This window comes from Acipenser ruthenus, chromosome 23, assembly GCF_902713425.1.
Source record: "Acipenser ruthenus chromosome 23, fAciRut3.2 maternal haplotype, whole genome shotgun sequence".
Taxonomy (NCBI): Eukaryota; Metazoa; Chordata; class Actinopteri; order Acipenseriformes; family Acipenseridae; genus Acipenser; species Acipenser ruthenus.
In genome coordinates this window covers 14066139-14078463 of record NC_081211.1, presented here as the reverse complement: position 1 = coordinate 14078463, position 12325 = coordinate 14066139, and the positions used below count along the sequence as shown (strand labels likewise).

Genomic DNA, 12325 nt, shown 5'->3' with positions numbered 1-12325 from the left:
CATTCTCAAAGTGCTGTATTCACCTTGACATTCTCAAAGTGCTGTATTCAGCCTGACATTCTCAAAGTGCTGTATTCACCCTGACATTCTCAAAGTGCTGTATTCAGCCTGACATTCTCAAAGTGCTGTGTTCGGGCTGTGTGCTGCATTGTCAGTTTTTATTTGTATTTTTTATAATTGTAGTGCTGTGCACTTGTGGGATGCTTAACACTGGTTCTAATCCAATCCATTGGCTGTGCTTCCTTTCTGTCCACACTGTGAATGGAGCAAGGTGATGTACACAGCAGTATATGCTGGTAAAGCAAGGTTGTAATGCATTTCTGTTTTACAATCACTATAATCTATAGCAGAAATTCTTATCTTTATTATTGTTAACTTTTTTTTATTTTCTTGGTCAATTGTTTATCAGTTTTTACCCCTGGTATTCTACCTAAGATGAATTGCCCCCGCTGTAAAACTTTCTGATCTAGAAGATCAACCACTAACCCCTGTTTCTGTTACTTCAGTATCACTGACATGGTCTGCTAATGATGCATTAATCTGGATGAATGAATCTAATTCATTATCTCACGACATCAAGAAGATCTGATTACATGCTTATTGCTTTAATGACCGATACTAAAAGCATTACTGCACATGACTTTTTTAATAGTAGTTTGAAGGTCCTGTTTTTCCTTGTTTGCTTCAAATATTTGGTTCTTGTGAAAGTTAAGGTACGATAGAGGGAGCCATCTCAGTGGCACAATGTCAACATGGAACGTTCACCCCTCTGCCTGATTCACTTGACAGCCAGTTCACTTTGGAAGGGCTGGGGTAGGTTTTATTAGACTAAACACCCTGTCACATGTGTTGCTTTCCTAGGGAATTTCTTAGCAGTGTACAGCAGTCAGGTAGAACAGTTGGGCTTAATCACAAATAATGATCTTCCATAGAAAATATATTGCAACACATTCTACAGCCTGGGAAACACAAGACAACTTCAGGCAGCTTTTTCTTACAACTAGTTGCATTGCCAGAAAAAGGTTGTTCCATGGGCTTAAGAACTCAGCTGTGTTTGAAATATTACTTGACTTGACAAGATCTCTGCATGACCTGCGCACACGCGAAACAATATGAGCAGGGTAAAATGGGGAAGCATCTCGGTGCCTGAGACAATTACATGACAGACGTGCAATGTGAAGAAGGATGAGCTGTACAGAATAGAGTGCAATGTGAATGAGTCTGTACAGAATAGAGTGCAATGTGAAGGAGACTGTACAGAATAGAGTTCAATGTGAAGGAGTCCCAGCTGTACAGAATAGAGTGCAATGTGAAGGAGTCCCAGCTGTACAGAATACAGTGCAATGTGAAGGAGTCCCAGCTGTACAGAATAGAGTGCAATGTGAAGGAGTCCCAGCTGTACAGAACAGAGTGCAATGTGACGGAGTCTGTACAGAATAGAGTGCAATGTGAAGGAGTCCCAGCTGTACAGAATAGAGGCACAGGTACCAGCTGAAGAGTCTGGGCTGGTTGATGAAAGCAATAGCCCTGAGTGCAGAGTGCCCGTCCTTTATAATCCTGTAGCATTACTATATAATGCTGTATAGGACTGTGGCATAGGCGGCACCAGCAGCTATTCTCCCTCTGCTGGCGGAGGTGGGAGCGGCACGTAGTCCTCCCACGGCGGTGGAGGCAGAACCAGCAGGAACTCACCCTCTGCTGGCGGATCCTATGGCTGTGGAAGCACCGACTTCCCCCTCTTGAGCTATGGAAGCACCGACTCCCCCCTCTTTGGGCTGTGGACGCACCGACTCCTCCCTTTTGGGCTGTGGACGCACCGACTCCTCCCTTTTCGGCTGTGGACGCACCGACTCCTCCCTCTTGGGCGTAGGACGTTCGGGCTCCTCCCACTCAGGCATAGGATGTTCGGGCTCCTCCCACTCAGGCGTAGGACTTTCGGGCTCCTCCCACTCAGGCGTAGGACGTTCGGGCTCCTCCCGCTTGGGCCGTGGACGCTCAGGCTCCTCCCGCTTGGGCTGTGGACGCTCAGGCTCCTCCCGCTCAGGCATAGGACGTGGCAGCAAGGGCTCCTCATCTTCATCCTGCATGGGGCATAGGGCCAACGTGTGCCCATATGCCCCACAGCCAGGGCACCACTCCCCCCATCCCAGTCTTTGGGCCATTGCCTATAGGGTCCTGTGGACGGAGCAGGGTATGGTGGTGTGGCTAGTTTGGCCACAGTCGAAACACCACAGCCCTGCCTCCGCCTTTCTCCCTTTGCCCTCCTGTGCTCCTCTCCAGCCTCTTCTCCCCATTTCTTTTCCTTTTGTTTTTTCAAAAAAAAAAAAACTGCGGTTCCCGCTCTGGCCTGAGTCCTGGAGGCGCGGTAGATCCCACGCAGGACACCATGTGTGACAGGATGGCGTGTGTGATGACGTCAGGCCAGAAGCAGGAACTGAAACCGGATACCGCAGGTTGGGTGCAATGGCGTTTGCGCCATCTTTATTTTAAATACAACAAAAATAAAGCAAATGTTTTAACAAAAAGAGGAAAACTGTGCTCACTGAGCAAAATAAACAGTTAAACAAAACAAGTCACGTACACAAAAAGAAATACAATAAACGATCCAGGTCAGGCTGGGCTGTAGCCGTCACTGTTCCTGGACTTATTCTTAAAGTTAAAGTTGTCTCCTCTCTCTCTCGTTGCTCTCGCTCCTACTACACCACCACCCCGAGCTGGAGAGCAGCAGACTTTTTATACAGGTGACCATCTCCCGATTAGCAACAAATTAAATCACCTAATTAATTCGGGAGATGGCCACCTTCTGCACGAGTTTTCTAATAAACGGCTACGCCGTCACAAATACATAAATAATATACGCAGCGCTTCGACGTCCTGAAACACAATAAATAAACACACAAACAAACAAACACAAAATAACACGGGCGGAGGGGACCCCGTTCTAAAATAAAACAAACAAATACTGTACAGGGCTGCTCGCCCTGTTACAAGGGTACACTGAATCTGTATTATATTCCCATAGAATATGTTCTCAAAAAATGGCTTGTTCATCCCACGGGAACCCACAAAGTAAAGTGTTTCTCAGGAAGTGCAAAAGTGTAGAGTACAAATCAAAGGTAATCCAAACATGTTCTATTCTACAGTACTCTAATGACATTATAAATAACATACTGTGAGTGACTAATGGCATTATAAACAACATACTGTGAGTGACAGGAGTGCATGTTATTGCAGAGTAAGAACGCCCTCCTCAGTTCAACAGTTTAAAAAGGGTAGAATTGATATAACCCCAGCAGTATAAAGTATTATGGTTTTGTATTTAATGGATTGACCGTGTCACATAAACAGATTAACAAATGTTAAGATAATATAAGGAATAATGTACACCCAGCTGTGCATAATAAGATTGTAATTCTATCAAGGGTTTCTGGTGACATATAAATTACAAGAGTGCTAGCTTGAGTGATTTATCAATTTCACCAGAAGCCTGAGGTACTGTAGAATACTGTACAGTTTTTAGTGTATATTATTTGTTGTAAAACATGGTGACATACAGTAACTGCCCTGAGTCTGTCTCCAGTTAGTTCCACTGTGTCCTGGTCCTGGTTTCTGTACTGCATTGGTATTGGCTCAGGTTAGCTACACTATGTCAACTCCTTTTAAGAATTTAAAGACTTAAATTAAGTGCCCCTAATGTTTCTTTGTCCTAAGCTAAATAGATTCTGTTCCTTCAAGCTGTATTCACAGCTCACTATATTGATCCATTTTTAAATCTACACATTTTATTATCCTCAATACAGGAAGTGTCTGGGAGCTTGTCAGCATAGCAACACTACAGTACGTATGATCAGTCACAACTCTGATAGCTACGTATGATCAGTCACAACTCTGATAGATACGTATGATCAATGATAACTCTGATAGATACGTATGATCAATGATAACTCTGATAGATACGTATGATCAGTCACAACTCTGATAGCTACGTATGATCAGTCACAACTCTGATAGCTACGTATGATCAGTCACAACTCTGATAGATACGTATGATCAATGATAACTCTGATAGATACGTATGATCAGTCACAACTCTGATAGATACGTATGATCAATGATAACTCTGATAGATACGTATGATCAGTCACACCTCTGATAGATACGTATGATCAATGATAACTCTGATAGATACGTATGATCAGTCACAACTCTGATAGATACGTATGATCAGTGATAACTCTGATAGATACGTATGATCAATGATAACTCTGATAGATACGTATGATCAGTCACAACTCTGATAGATACGTATGATCAATGATAACTCTGATAGATACGTATGATCAGTCACAACTCTGATAGATACGTATGATCAATGATAACTCTGATAGATACGTATGATCAATGATAACTCTGATAGATACGTATGATCAATGATAACTCTGATAGATACGTATGATCAATGATAACTGATAGATACGTATGATCAATGATGACTCTGATAGATACGTATGATCAATGATAACTCTGATAGATACGTATGATCAGTGATAACTCTGATAGATACGTATGATCAGTGATAACTCTGATTGATACGTATGATCAATGATAACTCTGATAGATACGTATGATCAGTCACAACTCTGATAGATACGTATGATCAATGATAACTCTGATAGATACGTATGATCAATGATAACTCTGATAGATACGTATGATCAATGATGACTCTGATAGATACGTATGATCAGTGATTACTCTGATAGATACGTATGATCAATGATAACTCTGATAGATACGTATGATCAATGATAACTCTGATTGATACGTATGATCAATGATAACTCTGATAGATACGTATGATCAGTCACAACTCTGATAGATACGTATGATCAGTGATAACTCTGCTAGATACGTATGATCAGTGATAACTCTGATAGATACGTATGATCAATGATAACTCTGATAGATACGTATGATCAATGATAACTCTGATAGATACGTATGATCAATGATAACTCTGATTGATACGTATGATCAATGATAACTCTGATAGATACGTATGATCAGTCACAACTCTGATAGATACGTATGATCAGTGATAACTCTGCTAGATACGTATGATCAGTGATAACTCTGATAGATACGTATGATCAATGATAACTCTGATAGATACGTATGATCAATGATGACTCTGATAGATACGTATGATCAATGATAACTCTGATAGATACGTATGATCAGTGATAACTCTGATAGATACGTATGATCAATGATAACTCTGATAGATACGTATGATCAATGATAACTCTGATAGATACGTATGATCAGTGATAACTCTGATAGATACGTATGATCAATGATAACTCTGATAGATACGTATGATCAGTGATAACTCTGATAGATACGTATGATCAATGATAACTCTGATAGATACGTATGATCAATGATAACTCTGATAGATACGTATGATCAGTGATAACTCTGATAGATACGTATGATCAATGATAACTCTGATAGATACGTATGATCAATGATAACTCTGATAGATACGTATGATCAATGATAACTCTGATAGAAATGCAGTTCAGTCTGATTATAAATGACCCCACCATCACCTACAGAAACTTTTACTTTGAGGTCTTATATAGTATTTAATTAGCTATAGTTATTCATTTGCACAATTGTGTTTATATTAATGTGTACTACAGCTATGGCTAAAGTTTTACATCATCCTATAGAATTAACTAATTTTGCTTCAAAAGGTTAAATGAAACCTCCTGAAAAATGTTACGCTAACATATTGAATTACATACCGCTTTGAAGTTTTCCATATACTTAATAAAAGAAATGGCACCAATTGAAAAAACTGTAACATGAATTAGAAAACGGTCCAATACAGTCAACCAATCAGCTTCCAGCTCTAACGGGCTCTAATTAAGTGAAAGAGCCCGTCGATGCGGGTTCTACCGTGTGGTAGATGACTGCTACTGGAGGTCATCTGCACACAGTAGAGCCCGCATCGAGAGAGCTCTATCGCTATTAGAAAACAATTTGTTTATTTATTTTCTCTCCTGGTTACTTTAAAATCTATCTTTAACTTCTGACATTTCGCCGGGGAACCTTCCGCTGAGGAAAATAGTCCCTAATATAATTAGAATAGAAAAACGACATACACGTAGAGAAAATGTTTTATTATTATTATTATTATTTGGCTAAAATATTTATTTATTGGAGTCTTACTCATTCTTATTATAATTTATCGGGACATTGCCAGATAAATTAATTGTACAATTGTTGAATGGTCTATGTAGTATAGAGTAGTATAGAGTCAGACTCTAAACCATTGTAGAGTATGGGTGCTTATGCAAATCCCAACCCGCGACTCTCAAAACAAGCCCAATCCTGCTTATTATCAGCGGACTTGGCAACTGTGCTCGAAACTTGTTGTTGGAGGCGGGGCGTCATTCAAGCTGGCAGGGAGTGGATTGGCTGGTGCAGTAAGAACTGAAACAGGGTTGGCAGTTTGACTGGCTGGTTTTGTTTGGATCCAGCTGATGACAGAATTATGGACCAATCGTGTCTTTCCTGTTGATTTGCTCTCCAGTAGCTGTGAATTGAGCCTTCATTACGGTGTCCTGTCACAGACATGATTTCCTTTGTCTCCAGACCAGCATCAGGAAGAAACTGAACAGTAGTTGCTTTATGCAGTGACACTGACCATTTAGTTTGTTGTTTTGTTCTTAGTTCATTTTTCTGCAGTTCCAAGTTTTGAAGCTCATGTTCCTGTACGTTGATACTTCTTTCTTTATTAGTTTTAGTACTGGGGATTTGTTGTTGTAGATGTTCTGCAGCTGGATTGTTTGTAGTCTGTGAGGATGGCAAATTCATCACTCCAGTATTGATAGGTTTCCGAATAAATCAAAATTGACATTCATGATATCAATGTTTAAGTAGCTTTTCATGTTACTTGTAGATTAGAATGTGAAGGAGAAAAGTTGGTATTCATGAACCGATTGATTTCAAATTTAATTCACAGTTAAGCACTTCAACATTCCAGCGGGTATCTATGCAAAATAGAAGCCTGCTAGATCTGGAAGCTGATTGGCTGTTCACACTCAATCGTTTTCTAATAGACGGTAGATGCCTACTGGAACGTCTCAGCACCAACTATGAATCAAATTTAAAATAAATCTGTGTGTATACCAGCTTTTTTATAAATTACATTTGTGCTTACAGTTAAACTGACAACATGACAAACTGCCTAAACTCTGAATCTATTTATGTACATTTCGATTGATTTGGGCAAGAATCAATACCGGAGTGGGTAAATTTACCACCCTCACCTACAACACCCGATCCAGCTACTGCTACAAAACCCTAGTACTACAAGTAATAATACAGCAAGGCATGTATCAGAGAATGATCTGGAAAATCTAGAACTGCAAAGAAATGAACTAAGAACAAGACAACAAACCAAGAGGTCAGTATCTGTTTTTAAGAACTGGTTAGCTGAAAAGCATTTTGATACTGAATTTGAAACTGCGACTGTACTGAACGAGTGAATTAGACAGTGTTATGCCTCTGTAAGGAATGCAAAAGGAAATGAGTACAATGTGCAGAGTTAACAGGCATCTTAATAATCCTCTTCACAGTAGAAACATAAATATCCTGCACAGTACTGATTTTACTTCAGCAAACAATGTTTTTATCAGAATGATTAAAAAGATGCACAGGGAAGGGAAAGGCAAATCTAAAAAGCATGAATTTATCTCCAAATCTGATCTAGAGAAACTTAAATCATCTGGCATCTTGAACATCAATCAGTGAACCAAGGGGGCTTCTGTATAAAGTGTGTCGATATACAGTTACACTCTGCCTGTCGTGGCAGAGAAGGTCTGTAAGAGCTGCCTGCAAACGCCTTCAAAATCAATACTGATGAAAATGGCATAAGATATGCTACCCTGACCTATAACGAACCCACAAAAAAACACTCCGAAGGAAATACATCTCTGCTTAGAGGCTGTATGTTTGAAAAGCCTGGTGACCCAATGTGCCCAATACAATCTCTCATTAAACACCACTCTAAAATGCCTCCTAACTCACCATGTTTCTACCTTCAGCCAAAGCCTTTCTCTCATGAAAATGCTGCCACACAACCTACTTGGTATATCTACAAACCACTGGGAAAAAACCAGCGTGGCAATTTAATGACTACCATCAGTGAAATAAGCCAATGTTACCAAAAGGTACACAAATCACTGTGTGAGAGCAACAGCTGTTCAACTTCTATCTGACGCTGGTCTGGAGACAAGAGAAATCATGTCTGTACAGGACACCATAATGAAGGCTCAATTCTCAGCTACTGGACAGCAAATGTTCAGCAAAAACACAATTGGTCTACAACACTGTCCTCGGCTGGATCCTCCAAACAAGACTCAAAACCAACCAATCAAGCAGTGGATCCGGTTCCTGTCACTCCCGCACCAGCCAATCTACTCCCTGTTCAGGGACTGCTGCGTTCATTTCTCAGGCAATGTCCAGATTATAAAGAGGGGTTTAAAACCGTAACAACGTCATAAAAAGTAAAAATCGATTTATTAATTAAAAACTAATTGTTTTTCTCTTTATATGTATGTCATCCTTGTTTTTTATTTAAAAAATGTTCAGGACTATTTTCTTAGAACGTCTTTACTCAGCTGAAAGGTACCCGACAAATAAGTACAAGTTCAAGGTAAATCTAGGTTTTAAGGCGTTTTTTTTTAAGAAAACAATGGTAAAAATAATTTTCTAATAGCGACAGTGTCCTCTCGATGATGGCTGTACCGTGTGATAGTTGAACTTGACTTTCATTAGCGCTCTCACCTTTGGCTCGGGACGCATAACTCCCGTCGCGGTCAATTATCACACGGTAGAGCCATCATGGACGGGCACTATCGCTTAAATACTGTACTATTATTATGGCTTCTGGTACACTGCGATATAATTTTGTAGTTTCTTTGATTACATGATGTTAAATGAAAGATATCAATTCATAGAATTTTTTTTAATTATGTCTCAATCATGACAGACTGCACTGTAAATAAATTCCATTGCTAAGCATACTGCGTATCATTTAAAACAAACTATTTCCAAAACGCTGATAATATTCACAAATACCAAATATTTTACAATGGAAGTACACTTTGATTTAAATTTTTATTTAGGTGAGAATATTTTAAAAGAGGAGTTTCTAAAGCCGGGTCTGAAGAATGCTCTTGTGTCCAGCCAGCTCACCTGCTGGAAGAGATGTGCCATGTAAAAGGTAAAAGATTACACATGAGTTAGGGGAGCTACAGCTTATTTATAGAAAATAGAAAACATTAAAACAGCATAAAGCAGCATGACATGTCGTATGTCATGGTTTAGAGCAGTGGAAGGCTCCTTGGCAAGGCTGTATCACGGGCTGAGAGAGAGCGGAGCTTCATTTTAATATTACTGCAAGGGGCTGTCATGGTTTAGAGCAGTAGAAGGCTCCTTGGCAGGGCTGTATCAAGGGCTGAGAGAGAGCAGAGCTTCATTTGAATATTACTGCAAGGGGCTGTCATGGTTTAGAGCAGTGGAAGGCTCCTTGGCAAGGCTGTATCAAGGGCTGAGAGAGAGTGGAGCTTCATTTTAATATTACTGCAAGGGGCCTGTTATGATTCCCTGTATGACCTTCATTTCTTTCAGTAAGCAAATAATTAAGTGTTTTGCAATATTGTGACCTGGATGGCTTGCGGGTGACATCAGACCAGGAAATTAATGGACTCCCACACAGGACTGGGGTATGAAAGCGCTGCTTGAACGTTTTAATAATAAAAGGCCTGAACAAACGAAAACACTTTTACAAAACAAAACGGCATGCTGGCCAAAACAGACAAAACACACACTGAACAAACACTAAATACAACAAGTATCATGCTTGTATTAAGCCAGCACGAATAGCAATTTTTATTATTCTTTTTAGTTTCTTTGTTACTCAAATTTTTTAAATACAATACACACAGGGGCGGGGTGCGCTCCATCACAAATACAATACACACAGGGACGGGGTGCGCTCCATCACAAATACAATACACACAGGGGCAGGGTGCGCTCCATCACAAATACAATACACACAGGGACGGGGTGCGCTCCATCACAAATACAATACACACAGGGGCGGGGTGCGCTCCATCACAAATACAATACACACAGGGACGGGGTGCGCGCCATCACAAATACAATACACACAGGGACGGGGTGCGCTCCATCACAAATACAATACACACAGGGACGGGGTGCGCTCCATCACAAATACAATACACACAGGGACGGGGTGTGCTCCATCACAAATACAATACACACAGGGACGGGGTGCGCTCCATCACAAATACAATACACACAGGGACGGGGTGCGCTCCATCACAAATACAATACACACAGGGACGGGGTGCGCTCCATCACAAATACAATACACACAGGGACGGGGTGCGCTCCATCACAAATACAATACACACAGGGACGGGGTGCGCTCCATCACAAATACAATACACACAGGGACGGGGTGCGCTCCATCACAAATACAATACACACAGGGACGGGGTGCGCTCCATCACAAATACAATACACACAGGGACGGGGTGCGCTCCATCACAAATACAATACACACAGGGACGGGGTGCGCGCCATCACAAATACAATACACACAGGGGCGGGGTGCGCTCCATCACAAATACAATACACACAGGGACGGGGTGTGCTCCATCACAAATACAATACACACAGGGACGGGGTGCACTCCATCACAAATACAATACACACAGGGGCGGGGGGCGCTCCATCACAAATACAATACACACAGGGACAGGGTGCGCTCCATCACAAATACAATACACACACGGGCAGGGTGCGCTCCATCACAAATACAATACACACAGGGACGGGGTGCACTCCATCACAAATACAATACACACAGGGACGGGGTGCGCTCCATCACAAATACAATACACACAGGGGCAGGGTGTGCTCCGTCACTAATACAATACACACAGGGACGGGGTGCGCTCCATCACAAATACAATACACACAGGGACGGGGTGCGCTCCATCACAAATACAATACACACAGGGACTAGGGTGCGCTCCATCACAAATACAATACACACAGGGGCAGGGTGCGCTCCATCACAAATACAATACACACAGGGACGGGGTGCGCTCCATCACAAATACAATACACACAGGGACGGGGTGCGCGCCATCACAAATACAATACACCATCACAAATACAATACACACAGGGACGGGGTGCGCTCCATCACAAATACAATACACACAGGGGCAGGGTGCGCTCCATCACAAATACAATACACACAGGGACGGGGTGCGCTCCATCACAAATACAATACACCATCACAAATACAATACACACAGGGACGGGGTGCGCTCCATCACAAATACAATACACACAGGGGCAGGGTGCGCTCCATCACAAATACAATACACACAGGGACGGGGTGCGCTCCATCACAAATACAATACACACAGGGACGGGGTGCGCTCCATCACAAATACAATACACACAGGGACGGGGTGCGCTCCATCACAAATACAATACACACAGGGGCAGGGTGCGCTCCATCACAAATACAATACACACAGGGACGGGGTGCACTCCATCACAAATACAATACACACAGGGGCAGGGTGCGCTCCATCACAAATACAATACACACAGGGGCAGGGTGCGCTCCATCACAAATACAATACACACAGGGGCAGGGTGCGCTCCATCACAAATACAATACACACAGGGACGGGGTGCGCTCCATCACAAATACAATACACACACGGGCAGGGTGCGCTCCCATCACAAATACAATACACACAGGGACGGGGTGCGCTCCATCACAAATACAATACACACAGGGACGGGGTGCGCGCCATCACAAATACAATACACACAGGGGCAGGGTGCGCTCCATCACAAATACAATACACACAGGGACGGGGTGCGCTCCATCACAAATACAATACACACAGGGACGGGGTGCGCTCCATCACAAATACAATACACACAGGGACGGGGTGCGCTCCATCACAAATACAATACACACAGGGACGGGGTGCGCTCCATCACAAATACAATACACACAGGGACGGGGTGCGCTCCATCACAAATACAATACACACAGGGGCAGGGTGCGCTCCATCACAAATACAATACACACAGGGGCAGGGTGCGCTCTATCACAAATACAATACACCATCACAAATACAATACACACAGGGGCAGGTTGCACTCCATCACAAATACAATACACACA

At 42.1% G+C, this 12325-nt stretch overlaps 1 protein-coding gene across 3 annotated transcripts in view; it reads left to right on the top strand.

Moving 5' to 3' along the window:
• The window catches only part of LOC117413365 (protein phosphatase 3 catalytic subunit alpha-like), a 164258-nt gene that overhangs the window by 121354 nt on the left and 30579 nt on the right, over positions 1-12325 (top strand). The window lies entirely within an intron of this gene.